We start from the raw sequence: 17,367 nt of genomic DNA on the forward strand, positions 1-17,367 counted from the left end.
AGGAGTAATGATTCCTTTAATTTAGAGTTCATTTAATTTGGGGGCTTGTGGGAGAGTCAGTGAAGATGTCATTTAAGTAGATGGCTCTGTGAGTCTGGGGTTTAGAGGACAGAACAACATTGGAAATGTGTTTTTGGAGCCATTGTTGTAAAATTGATAATTAACGTTGTAGGAACTATGTGATCACCCAGGTATGGTATACACAGTGAGAATGCCCAACTCCATCAAAGCTGAGACAAATAAGTTCTGTTGTCCCACCTGCCTCTTTGTGGCAGCCATCCAGAGACATTTGGGCCACATAACCTCAAATCCTCCAGATTTAGCACTTGGCTCATTGCTTCTCCTTTGTTAACATCAATCCTGCCAAATTTTTGGTGATTTCAATATGCCTCTACTGAGTGTATTTCCATCACCCTGGTCTCTCAAATCCTTGATCTCATTTTCAAAGATTTAATCTTTCATCCTGCATCAACCACTCACTTTTTATTGCCAGACCCTGGATTAGTATTTTTGAATCATGACCTTTTAGCAGATCTTGAAATCAATGAATTTGTCATAAGCAGCATTTCTTCCAAATTAAATTTCTTTCAAAATTTCTTCTAAATTGAAAATATCAGCATGCTTAGTCTATGCTTAGTGTCTAGACTGGGTTATACATTGATATAATCTAATTGTATACAAGATTTACAATCGTTCACATACTGTAAAAAGAGAAAAGATAGACTAAAAAGCAAGATGGCAAGTTTGGGTGGGATTATTTTGCATTTTTTTAGTGAATTGCAAAAGTATGTTTTCAGACAAGAAGAAGGACAAGAATGATGTCTTTGCGTAGACAAGGGGAAATGGAATCCAATACTCAAAATATGATTGCTCCTATTTTCTCTGTTTAACTGTGTAATTAACTTTCTTTGTCTACAATATTATTCTCACCTGTATACAAAGATGTAATAAAATCTGCAAGGAAAAAAAAAGAAAAAGGCCCCAAGAAACCATATATCCTACTCCAACTCCTTCATTTTTGTTTATTTTTTACAGAAAATTTTCTGTACACATTATTTCTTTTCTTTTTTTCTTTGAAACTTATTATGACCACTGCAGTCAGATTCTTATTTTTACTGCCCTACCAAAACTGCTCTTTTGAAGTTACAAGGATCTCAATAAAAAAAGCATTTGATCTAACTTAATTATGAACAATGTTTGACATGGCTGATCATTGTCTCCTTTTTGAAATGCTTTCCTTGCTTGACCTGATTCTTTAATAGTGTCTCTTCATTCTTCTCACACTTCACTAGTATCTCACTGGTAGCATTTTAAAGTGTTAACCTCTTCCTCCAGGTGGACACAGTCACTTCCTGTGGTTTTAGTGAGGCCACTGAACTCTTCCAGTTTATTTTTCCCCTCTTGAGAGACTACTCAGTTTTCTTCACAAGCTTCTTTTATTATTATCCCCCAAATCCTCAAATATGAATGTTCTTCATGGATCCCTCCTTAGATCTCCATTCTTTATTTATTCAATAAATATAGAGGAAAGGTTTATTATGGATCGACATTATCATAAGTGTAAGAATGTAGCAGTGAACCAAATAAGCAGAATTTGTTTCCATGAAGTAGGATCTGGTGGGAGGCAGGAGAAAATAAAGACATAGCAAAAAACAAAACAAAACAAAACAAAACATGGATGAATGAAATGAATGAATGAAAATAAAGCACAATGAGGCTATACAAAGTTACTCAATGGAGAGGCAGTTTTATGCAGGGGTCAGGAAAAGTCCTGAAAACAATAAGGGAAGTTACAGGTTATAATTTGGAAGTGTATATTTCAGGAAGGTGAAACAGCAATACACAAATAACTTCAAGTAGGCGGATGCCTAGTATGTACAAGAAAAAGCAAGAAGACCAGTGTGTCTCGAGTGGGAAGAAAGAGAGAGGGGAATGGTGGAGTATGGAGTGAGTGAAGGAGGTGAGGACCATAGCAAGGAAAGCTTTGTGAACCATGAGAAAGACTTCAAATTTTATTCCAAGTGAGATGAAAAATCACAAGAGAGTTTTGATCAGCAAGAACCCATGTCTTGAAGTTTAACTTTGCTAAGGAAGGACTGAATGATTTTAGTGAAAGTTGGTGGGGGAAAGTGAATCATAAAGGCCATTTAAGAAGTTATTGAAATCAGTCCTCTGAGAAGTGATGACAATTTGCCCTAGGGTGGTGGTGGGAGAAATGATGAGTACTGGAAAGATTCTGGATCCATTTCAATGACAAAATTGACAGGATTTCTTGAAGGTTTGGATGTAAAGCTTGAGAATAAGAAAGAAGTCAAGGATAACTCTAAATGTTTGTACTGAGCAGCTGGTAGAATGGAGTTGCCATTAAATGAGGTGGGGGTGACTAGAGGGTAAACAGATTGGGAGAAGGTGTTGGGGAAATCAAGTTTTGGTTCTGTGCATTTTAAGCTGCACCTACCTGTTAGAATTTAAGTGTGTATGTTAAGTAAGCAGGTGGGTATGATACTGGAGTTTAAGGGAGAAATCCATGTTAAGAGTATACATTTGGTTATTGTCAGATCATAGTTGAAGTCATGGGACTAGAGAGTCAGAAGTCACCTAGGATGAGAGTTAGATAGGGAATTAAAAAGTCGGAGCCCCTATTCTTGTACATATGTCTGTTTTTTTTAATTTTCAAAGTTTTATTTATTTTGAGATAGAGAGAGAGAGAGAGAGAGAGAGAGTGTGAATGGGGTAAGAGCAGAGAAAGATGGAGACAGAATCCCAAACAAGCTCCACACTGTCAGCGCAGAGCCCAATGCGGGGCTCGACCCCACGAAGCATGAGATCATATCTTGAGCCGAAGTCAGAAGTTCAAGTGACTGAGCCACCCAGGCACCCCTATACATATTTCTTCTAGCAAGGGCGGCCCCACTTAGCCAGCAGTCTCTGATGTCAGTTCATTCTTGTTGCTGTCTTGAGCCTCAGCATTGCTAATGCCCTTAACTGTGACATCAGAGTGGAGTCTTCAAATGGCTCTGATTCTGAGTAGACATTGGAGCTAAAAACTAATGGAATATCAGGAGTTTTCTAGTTCAGGAGAAAATGAAATAAATTTGGCTGCAAAGAATAAGAGGCTTTTTTTTTTTTTTTTTTTTAACTAGAGAGCTGAATTTTGTCATGGATCTTTGCCAAATCTGTCCAGAGGCTGCCCTGCTAAGAAGGGAGAGGAGGATGAGTATTATCAACAAGGCAAGGTCATGTTGGAGGAGCCCCTGGGACACCGACCCCTTTGTGATAATACGTGCAGGATTATAAGCTAGCCTCCTCTAAGCAGGATGCTGGTGGAGCAGCATGTCGGGCTGCCTGGTGGATTTTTTATTATACCAACAGAGAATCGCTTGAGGAGTGTGTGGGAATTGGAGCCTGGAATCATGTACTTTTGGTCATCTCCATTTTGGCTTGTGGTAACATTAAATCTTCTCCCTTCAACGCTGCTCCTGTGTTGCCTTTGGCTAGCATTCCTTCTGAAGTCATGCGCCTTCTGGCTTCTGGCAGGTGGTGCAAGGGGCCAGTCTCTATGTTGGCAATGGGAGTGCAAGCATGCCTCTTGGCACGAATGTCAGGGGGATGCCAGCTAAAAGAGTCACACTTTTTGCCTTGGAGTTTGAAGTCAAATCTCTACCCATCCTCTTCTAAAACACCTGTGACAGCACATGTGTATTTGGGGGGAAAGGATATGTTTTTATAAATTTAAGGAAGTAGCAAAATATAGCAAACAATAAAAACTGAAACTCCTGAATGAAGACATAGGTCACATAAATGGATCATCTGAAATACATAATGAACCACTAAATGAACCATCCACATTTGCAGAATGTTCTTCAAGCGTGTTCACTCTCCAATTAGTGGGTTGTTATTACTGTATTCCCTAAGGGTTTTAATTTAAAGGCCAGATACAAATGGAGCAAAGAAATTGAATGAAAGGATATTGAGAGTCTCAGAATCACTGGGAAGGCTGAACCAAGAGGTTCTGATCTCATGCAGTAAGAACCACAACCTAAAACACATCATATAACTGGTCTGGAGAAAATACAATTGCATCTAATGCTAAGAACTATACCTTGATGTGTATCCCACCCACACTGCTCCCGGGGATCCCCTGGGTCTGCCATCCCTGAAAAACAGATACTGATGTTTCCACTACCACCAGGATCAGCTCATATTTTCAGCTCTTCCTTCTTTACATTGTTAATTTCTGATTTATAATACATGGTGGATGCATCTGATTGGCTCAGCATGGTAAATGTGCCCATCACTAGTGGCAAAAACATCTGGGTTGGTTGTATTTCTGGCATCTTCTGCTTCTACAGTAGGATATGCCTCCCATCAAGATCTATAAGATGTAAAATTTCCTAAATGTACAGACGAAGGTCAGCTGCTGGGCAGCCAAAAAAGTGACATGTCTATAGTAGTATATACCCTTTGGCTGCTTAAAATCAACACATACTTCCTTCTAAACGTACATTTCTAAAAGAAAATTGCTTGCACGTAACATGATAAACTATTCCATATAAAACCGAGAATACACCCACTACCTTCCAAAATGTAAACAACTCAAATCTTATCAGTTACTACATCTAGCTCAGGCCACACTCTTTGAGTAATATCCTTTCCTCCCTTTGCTTTACCATGACCCCAACCAGAGATTCCTTCAACTTTGGATTCGTTGTGAAGTTAACCACTTCACATAAAACAGTGGGGAAAGGGAACAAAAGAGTAGGAAAATTAGTAGAGGTGTATAAGTATATATGGGACATAGAGAGGAACTCTTTTTTTAAATGTTTTTTCCTAAGTTTGTAAGTGATCTCTACACCCAACATGGGGCTCGAACTCACGACCCCAAGATCAAGAGTCACGTGCTCTACTGACAGAGCCAAGCAGGGGCACGGGAAGTCTTTTTTAGAATTCACAGAGGAGAGTTCACAGACACTACTTCTCACTCCTTTTTAACTCTCTCATCCAGCTCTGTATTACACAGGCATGAAGACAATCTTACTGATAAAACTTTCTCAGTTTATCACAATCTTTCCACATTTCCTATCTCCACAACCATCATCTTGGATCAAGATGTTGGTGTACAATAGCCCCTAAACGTTTTTCTCTTTTCCCTCCTTATCTCCCTACCAAATTGTTTCCATAAATCTAGTTATCTTGAAAACTGCACATCTGATCGTGTCACTTCCCTGCTTCCAGTAACTTGTAATTATTCTTTGGAAAGAGTCCACAGCTCTCAGCATGGTCTGGCAGGTTTTCCATGTGTGACCTCTGTCCTTCCCCAGCCTCATGCCCCGCCCCCTCTTTCTTCTTTTTCATGTTCTCCTTAACACTCCTCTCTCAGTTTCTCAGAAACCCGCTCCTTCCAGCTACAGGGACTGGCAATGATAATCTCTTTGCTTGGAATGTTCTCACCAACACCTTCTCATCCTTCAACAACTTGGATCTCAGCTCAATTTCAAATCTTCGTGTCTCTATCACATATTTACCCCCAAACCCAGACAAGTAAGGCTCCACCTTGACTGCTCTTCATACCTCTGCCACAAATATTATTCCTATTATGATTTGCTAAATACCTGTCTTTTTTTTTAAGTTTATTTTTTTGAGAGAAAGAGAGAGAGAGATAGAGCATGGGAGGGGCAGAGAGAGAGGGAGAGAGAGAATCCCAAGCAGACTTTGTGCTGTCAGCTCAGAGCCTGGTGTGGGGCTTGATCTCACGAACCGTAAGATCACGACCTGATCTGTAATCAAGAGTCAGACGCTTAACCGACTGAGCTACCCAGGTGCTCCAATACCTGCCCTGACCTGTGAAACTTAACGGTCCATGAGGAAACAGGTCAGCCTATGTACTGCTATGTCCTTGGTGCCTGGGATACTTACAACTTGGCATGTGGCAGTGTCCAACAGGTATCTGCTGACCAGGTGGATAAGTGAAAAAGTCCTGCACTGGTAATTACTAGACTAGGCATTCTATATGGCTGCTTTCAGGCTTCTGTTTTCTCAGGATTAAACTCCTTAATTATTTAATCCTCTGATTTCCTAGGTAATTAGATTTGACTGGGAAGGCATTAAAAGAAGAATTCTGTTTACGTTAAGATATCAAGCCCTTTTTTTGCCATGGAGAGGTGCGACAGCTTTACAACAGACCAAATATCATTTGGTTCCCGACACTAAACTTTGGCAAGAATATTTCTCTGCTAATTTGAGTGACCAAGAAATTATGCCATTTCTTTTGAAGAAAATTATCCTTTGAAGAACATGAAGAACTATTTGATTCTCTTCACCTAACTTGATCGTTTTACCAGCCTCCATTCCTTCTTGCACCCGACTTTCTTTTTTCTTATAGAACACTGATTCTATTTCCTTTGTATAAACCTCTTGTTTTAAAAAATTTGCCTTGCAAATGCACGATGTCCTAGGATGTGTATATTGAACGACCAGAAATAACTCAGTGACATATTCTTCTTGCTTATTTCATACATATTTCCAACTTATGACTCATTGGTTTAAAGAGGACAAATGGGAACTAGGAGCAAAACAGAGGGCTTGATGTACTTGTGCCTGAGAGGAAGATGAATCACTCTGCTGCTGGCAAAGTGTCCCGGTCAGGGTCAGGGTTGCCTGTCTCATGGGTTTGAATGACCCCCACTGTTCCCTGCCCTGGCCCCACTCACAAACTCACAAGCAACCTCACACAAACACACATCCCAAACACCACACACGTCTTACTTTAGAAGCCCCGGGGGACTATTTTAGGCTGGAAGGCATGCATATGATGAAGAAAGTGACTGTCTTGGAGGCTATAACTTGATATATGAACGCGTCAGAGGGACCCAAAGTGTTAGCAGTGGCATTTCAATTCTCAGTTTTCAAAGAATTTTATTTTCCTCTCTCCTTCCACCATCTGTTTTTCTTACTGTAGCAAATGCCATTTCCTATGGAGTTTAATAGCATATGAAATGGGATTGTTTTACAGTGAATTTTGATGTAGTTTCATGATTTTCCCAAGAGTGGTTTTTCTCCCTCCCTCCCCTCTCTGTTCCACCCCTCCCCCAGCAGCCCTCCCCTCCCCCCTTTCTTCTTTCCCTTGCTCTTCTCTTTAACCCTCCCTTCCTCCTTGCTTCTTTCTTTCCTTCCTTCATTTTACTCAGACAAATTAAGCTAGCTTTGACATCATGCTAATCATATCAACTTAAAAATAACTACTATAAGTTTGCTTCTAAATTTTGGACTGAAATCTGTGATAAGATGAAGCTCTGAACTAAGTCAATATTTATTTTATTTTGTTTTTGTAACAAACACAAATTCCCAAATGGCATTAAACTGCTAAATAGTAAATTCCTACTGAAGTGATAAGCAAAGGATTTTGACTTCCGCTTGTGTGTATAGAAGGAGTGACTGACGAATGCAAAGTAGAAAGAGCAGTGACCGGGAAAGTGCAGGAAGCGATAGTGAGAAGGCACACTGAGACGCCACTTCCTATGTGACAGGCAGGGTTTAAACTCAACATATACGGATTAATTTAATTGTCACCATAACACCTTGCTGGAGGTATTATTGCTTCTTCAATTTACATTCGAGAAAACTGAGGCATAGAGATATTAAGGACACACAGCTACTAATTGGCGGAGGTAAAGGGTTCACACACAGAAGGATCATACTGCGCTGTTTTCTCTCAATTGAAACTGAAGCATAAATTTGCAGCGTGACAGAGGACAGAGTCTTCTGTGAAGCATTAGGACTGTCTTTTAGTGCCTTCCTTTGAGGGAAAAAATCCCAAAGGGTTTCAGAAAGCTCCTCTCACCATAGTAAGGGAGGACAACTCCAGAAGGCAGGAGTGTGGCCAGCCTGAGAAGGTGGCCGTGTGGCACGATGGAGACTGGTGGAGAGAGGTGAGGAGAGAACCGGCTTGTGGGGAGAATGAGGTGCATTCACTGGGGCTGTACTAACTGTGGACTCTGCTACTGAGGAGAAACACCGTGATGTCTGTGCTGGAAAAATCCCACTGCCTCAACTCTTTTCTCTCCTTGACTGATTCAGTGACGATCTGCTCTCTCTCAAGGAGAATGAGGATTCAGAAGGGCAGACATGACTCCATCTACTGAGAATGGCTCAAGTCTGTGGTGTCACTAGGAAGAGCCATGGCACGGGAAGATAATATTTTAAACGTATCAAGCCGTGCTTCTCAGGGAAAGATGAGCTAGAGATAGACTGATTTCATACTTTGGAGCCATGCTTTAGGATCAACTACTATGCTTTAAAAATACAACAACAAACTTTTCTCATTAGAGGAGGCTTTCTTTTCCAACAAGGGCTTCAATACTTAGATGTAGCTGAATGTTGGAGTCCATTTCTTGGGCTTAGGACCCCACTTCTCTCCACTGCTTCTCTTCTATTTATTCGGGGAGTCTGATTTTGTTCCCAGATTCTATGTGAGACCACCTTCTTCAAAAAAGGAAGTAGTCTTCAATTTTGCAGGCATTTCAGGAGTAGCAATTTGGGGAATCCTTGTATACTCTGAGTTTATGACTTTCATGAGGAAGAGTCAGAAACATTGACAAGTATATTTCCCAGATTGTCCTCAGGATAAATTTGTTGGGCTCTATGTAACTTTGGGTAGGATTTTACCCTTGAGTGTTTCTTGGCAACAAGCGTACTGACTTGTAAACTGCTGTGGGTCCCATACAGGCAAAACCTCATTTGCACTTAGAGAGCCTGGAAGAGGAAAAGGATGATAGCTTTTATTCTCTTGGCCTTGGGTTCCAATATAAAAGAAAGAAACTGAAAAAAAATCATTTCTTTTTTATATGTTTTGAAGATATTCCGGTTTTATTTTTCTCAACTGGAAGATAATATACCCATAAAATTGGGTACTTATTACCCTTTAGAGAATAACTAGAGAGGAGGGTCCCCCCCACACACACAGTTCTGCAGTCCCAAATGGAATGCAGCAGAATAAACAAGCAACCCACACCCAAAATAATGAACTGAACATGTCGTATATGATGTGGTGTATCAATCATATATCTTTGATTCAAATTAGATTAACCAAAATAAGGGAGTTCATTGTATTTTAAGTTTGGAAAGGATGATGGGGGTAGTTTACATGATCAAAAGACAAGTTTCAGGGATTAGGACCTTACTGGTTGGGACTAAAGCTCAGTGCTGGCAAATTTCTCTTCTCCTCTCCTCTTATCTCTCAACCTATTCTGTTATTTTCCCTTCCCTTTCCGCTTCCCCATTCTCTGCCTCATACAAACGCACATTTGTTTGAATTCATATGCTCTTTCTAAGTGGCAGGAACTATTGGACTGCCGTAAAGCCCAGATTCATATTCTCACAGATTAGCAAACCTGGTAGAAAGAGGACTTCTCTCCCCAAGTTATATGTCAATCCCAGGTAAGGTGTTTGATTCTCTTGCTTGAATGAATGTTCAGTCACAGATTAAGTAACATGGAATTCAAGTTAGCTGGGGGTTGAGGAGGATCTATTACAAGACTAACAGATGGTGCTTCCAACTTTTTGGTCTATTCAAGGTTGCAATAGTACATTTGGAAAAAATTAGTACCCATTATTTGAAAATGTTTATCAAGTTTATATAATTTTCCATTATATAAAAATCGAACTATATTTGTAGATCTACTGAAATGCCGAATCCATCTTTCATAAGATAAAATCTTTCTTTGGTGTCCCAGAATCCAGAGGATTCAAACTTTTATCATGAATATGAACTTAATAAAAACACTGAAGCTATATATTTAATACTTTTGTATGTTTTTTAAAAAGTGTTTTAAATGTTTATTTATTTTTGGGGCGCCTGGGTGGCTCAGTCGGTTAAGCGTCCGACTTTGGCTCAGGTTATGATCTCACGGCCCATGAGTTCCAGCCCCGCGTCAGGCTCTGTGCTGATAGCTCAGAGCCTGGAGCCTGCTTCGGATTCTGTGTCTCCCTCTCTCTCTGACCCTCCCCCGTTCATGCTCTGTCTCTTTCTGTCTCAAAAATAAGTAAACGTTAAAGAAATAAAAAAATAAATGTTTATTTAGTTTTGAGAGAGAGCGAGCATGAGTGGGGGAAGGGACGAGAGACAGAGAGGGAGACACAGAATCCGAAGCAGGCTCCAGGCTCTGAGATGTCATCACGGAGCCCAAAGTGGGGCTCAAACTCATGAACCATGAGATCATGACCTGAGCCAAAGAGGATGCTTAACTGACTGAGCTACCCAGGCACCCCAATAATCTTGTATTTGAAACAATGTGCAGATTTGCTTAGTTTTACTCTCCACCACTTTTCTAGCCAGTGTAATTAAGAGTTGTTCCTTTGCTTACGTCAAAGATTGTTCTATTGGATTATTGATCTCTGTCAGTAGCCCACATAGGAAACAAAATAGAAACCGTGGACTTCTTAAAACAAAAGAGTGCTTTAAATAAAAGTATATAACTCTATAACACTAGTCCTATAGGATTTTTTGAAGTGCATTATTTTAGTTTTCCCCATGATGCAGAGATTTAAAGAAGCAAGAAGTACCATTTACTAAAGGGTGTTGGACTCCAGGTAGTGGAACAAATGAAGAGCATCCAGCTCATGGATCACTGCTGGTGTGAGGGCAGTGACTGAGCAAAAGCAAATAAATGCATGATGTCCAGGACAGAGGTACAGTATTCAGACAAAGTTCGGTCATGTTATTTGTGGTAGTATTGGAGTTTTATGTAGTTTGTAAACACACTGGACAATGGTTCCAGCAGTTTCAGTTGGTACATTGGGCTTTCTTTCCTTCTCTCTTTCCTTCTCTCCTTTCTCCCTTCCACAGAACATAGATAATTTTATGGCATATATGTACACAGTTATCTATCAATCATGCACTACTAAATAACTTTTGAAGAGAACTTAAAGTTGGCCCAGTCTTTAACTTGATTCAGTGAAATATGAGATATTTTATTGTATGTAGTTCTCTTTTCTGATCCTTCAAATAAGCCCTTGCCAGAGAACAGTGCTTCCCTGACAAAAGAGAACAGTCGTCTAAATCTTTGTTTTTCAAAATGTAGTCTGTACCACCAGCAATGATATCACAGGAAAATCTCAGGCTCCACTTCAGAACCTCTTGTATTTGAATCGGTAAGATCCACCAGTGAGTCAAAGTGTTCCTAGGATTTGGATAAGCAAACATTAGTGGTAAGTGCTTTTCTGGAAGGGAGGGTCAGAGGCAGCCAGGTATGTAAGATTTAAAGATCCCTGAAGATTGATCTGGATATGTCTAAGATTTTTTAAACTGAACAATAAAGTAAATAAAGTGGTGTTTAAGGAAGAGCAATATGACCCCAACTGGCAGGTGGGCATGGAAAGAGAGAGTGGAAGAACTGAGAACAAGTAGGGTGATAGAACCCAAACCTGAAGCAGACGATATTGGTCTGATATGGCCTTTCGGCAATGGGGATGGCAAAGAAGGGACTCTGTCAAACCCTCTGACTAGTAATTTAAGTGACTGGCTGGGGTGAGTCCACTTCCTGAGTTCCTCACGGGAAGAGGAAACAAGGAAGTATTCTTTGAGTTAGGAGGTGGAGATGTAGAATGCAGAGGATAGGAGTGCAGTGGTGAGCCAGAGAGAGAGAATATATGAACAAAATCTAGCTCTCTGTTTCTCAGGTTCAGACCCTACTCATGGCCTGGCATTGCCATGGTAACTAAAAATTCATTTAAAAATGAGGGTGGGGAGGGCATCTATATAGCTCTTAAGAAATTGACTACTTTATTTATACATGGTTATATGGTTTGCATATGGGAGGTTTTGACTTCTGCTCCTTTGGTACAAAGGACAATTTAGATATCCATTTTCTAAATATTAGCTAGAAACATTTAATGGCCACTGGCTATATTATAGTGCAACTTTTCAATATTTCAAAATTTAATGTTGTGAAATAATTCAGGGCCATTATCTTCAAATAGAAAAATCGTTCTGAGAGGATTTGTGTTAGACAATTACTGGTTTTATTTTAAAGATTTTATTTTAAAAATGTTTATTTATTATTTATTTATTTATTTATTTTTTGAGAGAGAGAGAGAGAGAGACAGAGAGAGAGAGAGAGAGAGAGAATCCCAAGCAGGCTCTGTGCTGTCAGTGCAGAGCCTGATGCAAGGTTTGATTTCACAAACGATGAGATCATGACCGGAGCTGAAATCAAGAGTTGGACACTTAACCGACTGAGCCACCCAGGTGCCCCAAAGGTTTCATCTTCTAAATAATCTCTACACCCAACCTGGGGCTTGAGTTTACAGCCCTGAGATTAAGAGTCACATGATATACCAACAGAGCCAGCCAGGTGCCTTGACAATTACTATTTTTTTTTATTCATCTTTTTCCTCCACTAAAGCCATCAAAAAATATACATCAAATTCATTTTAGGATTACAGTGAATCCAAGAGATTAAGGACATTGAATAGTGATAGCACGTACAACATTTGCATTTTCTTAAAATATAAAACAAGGTACATATTGCTCTTGTATCATTGCACTCAAGGAATTCAAAGGAACCTAGGATATTCTTGACAGAATGCTCTGAGAGTCATAAAGTAATGGTGCTTTACTTAAAATGACGTTTTTGACATTCTCTGTTGAATTGCATTGTCGCACTCTGCAATGGACATGGAAACTCTAATTCCAAGAGCAAAACCAAAACCAAACAGCCACCCCGCCCCCTCCCCTGCCCGCCTTTTGCGGCATATTCCACCTCACTGTTCCTTCCCAGATTGTTCCCATTCACTCAAAATAGGCTTGAGTTCCTGCCTTGCAGGGATAACTAAAAACTGCAGTCAGATGTAGGAGCTGCTTAATCAGGTCTGGAAACCAGGCCTTAATTAGAATGCTTGGAAAAGAGGAGCAAATGAAAATTATTAAGCTTCATTCTCCAATCCTGTTTCTAATTTTAAAGAGGAAATCATGCATTAATCAAGCCCCATGCTAGAGCTCAGAGGCACGTTTTTGAAATATCCCAAAATAACAAGGGGAAAATTTTGCTCCGTTTCAATAATACCACCCTTGACTACTTGCTATGTATAGTAAGATCTATTCCAATGTGTGGTGTGCTAGGTTACAATATACTAAGCTTTGGTTACATTAAACTTTTTTTCTGGACTCAAGGTATATAGTGTGATATTCAAGGTTAGGCATGTATTCCCTGAAAATAAAACCAAAATTTGCAGAACCCATTTTCGGAGGCGAATGGAAGTGAATTAAATGGTTTAAGAGAAGAACACATCTCTACCAAGAGCCACATGGCAGATAATTTCTGATGAGCAGACAACTGCTTCTATAGCAACACGTTTTTATGATAGAGATTCACAATCAGTGATGATACCGTACTTTGTATTGATCAAACTTATGCTTAAAAAGGGGACAGTAATTGTTTTATGGGACGGGGGAAATTATTCCTGTTTTCTACAATACAATGAAGTATAAATGCCATATTCTTAAAAATTTCTTAGCAATAATTCTCCAATTTTATATCCTGATTCATATTATAAAAACAAAGAAACATAGGTCAATATACTCCCCATAAGTTTCTTTATGACTCTAAAGTAGTAAGGTTTAAGTTTTTGTTCCTACTGGCTTCACTAATGTTAGTAACTTCCTTTCAAAGGAGATTATATGGGGGCGAGGATGACGAATCAGGAATGCTTCCTTGTGAAGCAGTATTTACTTACGACACAGGAACTGTCTTTCTGCATCTCTGCTATTCTCTCAGTATCCAGAGGCCATAATTTAGAGACTTGCTTAGTCTCTGTTGTCTGTTTTTACCTTGATTCTGAAAGTCTTTATGATATAGATGCTCTAATCTTTAAAAATGTTTTCAAAATTTTTTATTTTATTTATTTTTGAAATGTTTTTTATAAATATTTATTTATTTTTAGGGAAAGAAAGAGCACGCACGCGTTGAGTGGGGAAGGGGCAGAGAGAGAGGGAGAGAGAGAATCTCAAGCAGGCTCTGTGCTGTCAGCATGGAGCCTTATGCAGGGCTTAAACTCATGAACCCCATGAGCCGAGATCAAGAGTCTGATGTTTAACCGACTGAGCCATCTAGGTGTTCCATGTTTTTAAAATGTTTTTTAAAATCAGGTTTTCTGGAGCCTAAAAGCTATGTGAGGACAGAGATTGAATCCATTTTGTGTGTGTGTATGAGAGTGTGTTTCTTTAATCAGTGTAGAGTTTTAAACACAGTACACATACAGAAAATATTGGTCAAGTGACTGAAGCTACAGATGGGGGAATTGTTGGGATTAGGTGAACATGCTGGGGATTCAGAGATATGATTCATTAAGAAGATGGTAAAATACTAAGAGATTAATGAACGTATAACTCTTCTAGGAAACTTTAATAGGCAGAGTTTCGAAACAGTCGCATTAAGTAGGCAAACTCATGTTCTCTCCTTACATTTAAAAAGAAGGGGAGTCTTCTTTAATTCTTGTCCTGAAGACTAGGGCACTGTGCTAACAGGTTTTTGTGTTGGTTGGTTTTCCTAGCATTTCATTTCACGCACTTTCTCATTTCTGACATTTTTCTGATTTTCTTGTATTCTGGAGTAAAAGATCCCAGCATTTTCCTCCAGCCAGTTCTGGCCTTTCATCCGCCCTGCCCACCCCAATAATGTTAGTGATGATGATGAAGATGAGATGATGATAACAATCCCTCCCCCCACCAAAACAAAACAAAACAAAACAAAACAACTACAAGAAAAAATCAAAGCAATCTTCCCCCATAGGCCTTTGGGACCCAATGACCAAGACTCTGTTTTAGTAAAGGTTGTTTCCAGAGCTTTCACTACACCTCGGCACACTTAGTGTTACAGTTTCCTTCTCCTTCTCCTTCTCCTTCTCCTTCTCCTTCTCCTTCTCCTTCTCCTCCTTCTTTTTCTTCCTCTTCCTCCTCCTCCTCCTCCACTGCTGCTGCTGCTGCTTCTTCTTCTTCTTCTTCTTCTTCTTCTTCTTCTTCTTCTCTCCTTCTCCTTCTTCTTCATCTCCTGCTTCTTCTGTTCTTTTTTTTTTTTTTTTTAATGAGTGCTTTTGTTCCTCGAGCTCACTTTTAATCATGTCCCTAAAGGAATGGCAGAACAAGCAGCAGCAGGACTTAGGACACCATATCATGGCAAAGATAGCTAGCATTTGGCCTCCTGGTAAAGAATTAGCTGTTTAATGAATAACATATTATAAACAGACCCTGAGGTTAAAGGATAACAGGCACAGTCTTGGTCTCTACCTTATTAATAGACATACTCTAGAGATGTTGGGAAGCACTGGGGCTAATTCAAACGTTTCTGTTGTAGTTTTCATCCTGTTTACTTACTTGGACTGCAGATCTGAAAGGGGCCAAGCTTCAGGTTGATCTTTTCTATTTTAATATTGTTTAAAAAGTAAGAAACCTCTGTTTTGAAAATTGGGTATGTTTTTATCACAGTGCGGTAAGTGCTGGGGGTGTGTGGGTAGTGAGCTTAGCATGTGTAGGCTGATAGAGAGGAAACTGGTCAGACTAAGGAGCAGAGGTGTGAAAAAATGTTAGCAAGAATAGGCTATAAAAACATGCGCTTCTTCTTACCAAGTAAACACTGTTTACATTTGCTAAAAGAGCCGAAATGTCCTGGTAAGTGTTGACGAGGTTCACATCCTCATTGATTCAAGTTCATCTTTTTCAGATAAATAGGCCCAATACTAGGTGTTAGACAGGTATTTTTGGCTCATGGGCTATTTGCCTTCAACAAAACATTTATTATGCTCCTATTATGTGCCAGGCATTTTGTTCAAAGCTGGCAATACTCAAACGAATAGAGCATGTTTTTGCCCTCGGGGCAATTTAGAGACTGGGAAAAACAATGGACATATAAACAAATCCTGTATAACATTCTGGTTTTGGAGCTTTGGTTAAAAATAATTATAAAGAGTATCTAATGGTCATAGACAAAGAACATTAATACTGTCAATGGTTGGTGGGGAATGGGAATGAAAAAGAAAAACTAGGAGAGGGGGAAGTTTACCTGAAGTGAGATGTTGCTGGGCATTCACAGGAATGATTCACAGATACCATGCAATGGGAACAAGCAGGTAAATTCATGGAAGTGGTTTGCAAAGCATGGTCCCTGCACTAGCGGTATCACCATTACCTGGACCCTGTTGGAAATACAAATTCCATGCCCCATTTTCGATCTACAGAGTCAGAAACTCTGGAGGTGGGGCTTAGCAGCTGGGCTGTGGTGCACGCTGTATTTTGAGAACCACTAGTTTTAGAATGTGGGCTTTTAAACTTAACTTCACAAGGGCACCTGGGTGACTCAGTTGGTTAAGCATCTGACTCTTGATCTCAGCTCAGGTCTTGATCTCAGAGTTGTGAGTTCAAGCCCCGCGTTGGACTCCACTAAACAAAACAAAACAAAATAAAACAACAACAACAATAACAACAACAAACCCAACTTGTCTTCACATCAGAAGTGCTGGGAGTTTAAAAATATGGTGCCTGGACCTCACGCCCAAGATTATGATTTAATTGGTCTGAAGAAATTGAGACTCTGAGAGATTGACTAATTTCCCCAAAGTCATAGTAGAGTTAATAGGTAGGAATTAATGCCTAGATTAGACTGAAACGAAGGCCATGTGTGTCCATTTTGTTGCATACACCTGTCACACTGTGTGAGGGCAGAAGTTGAATAGCCTTTCTCATGGGCACTGAGGCTTATTATAAAAGGCTTCATATTATTTCTGTTTCCTCAAAGGAAAGAGTCCTTAAACTACAATGGTACATGTAGATACGATTTTGTATGTCAAGAACAAGGTATCGATATACCTTAGCTAGGTTTGTTTTATGCTACTTCAAAAAATACACTTGTTTATAAATTCATGAACCATCTAGACTTACTGTAATATGCCCCCATTTTCTACGAATGCGATATACAGAAATTCCATATAGAATGGAAAAATAGAACCACTCAAACAGGACAATATTTTCACATTATGAAAAGATTCATGGCAGGGTTTTGAGGCTTTCATGTGCATGGCCCTTGAGATTTTTAGTGGTATGCAAATGGATATTCAAATGATTAATAGTTATGCACGATTTAATGGCTTTTTCTAAACAATTATTCTATCTGATCTCTCTGATAGATCCTTTACATGGATTATGTCATTTAATTGTAGTATCTGCTATGAGATACATAATACTATTCTACTTATTTTATAGATAAGGAAACCAAGGCTTAGGGAGATCAAATAACTTCCAGGGGCTGTGTGGGCTTGGATATAGTAAATTCAGGATTCAGTTCAGACAATCTGAAAACAGAGACCAGCTTCAAACTGCTT

At 39.5% G+C, this 17,367-nt stretch overlaps 1 long non-coding RNA gene across 1 annotated transcript in view; it reads left to right on the forward strand.

Annotated features, from left to right (window-relative positions):
* Positions 1–7,174: 7,174 nt before the first annotated feature.
* Positions 7,175–17,367, forward strand: part of LOC113601079 (uncharacterized) — a 266,173-nt gene continuing 255,980 nt past the window's right edge. Inside the window, exon 1 of the long non-coding RNA XR_008296153.1 lies at positions 7,175–7,928. This is a non-coding gene — a long non-coding RNA (uncharacterized LOC113601079). The remainder of the gene's footprint in view (positions 7,929–17,367) is intronic.

The sequence above is a fragment of the Acinonyx jubatus genome, chromosome A1, assembly GCF_027475565.1.
Source record: "Acinonyx jubatus isolate Ajub_Pintada_27869175 chromosome A1, VMU_Ajub_asm_v1.0, whole genome shotgun sequence".
Taxonomy (NCBI): Eukaryota; Metazoa; Chordata; class Mammalia; order Carnivora; family Felidae; genus Acinonyx; species Acinonyx jubatus.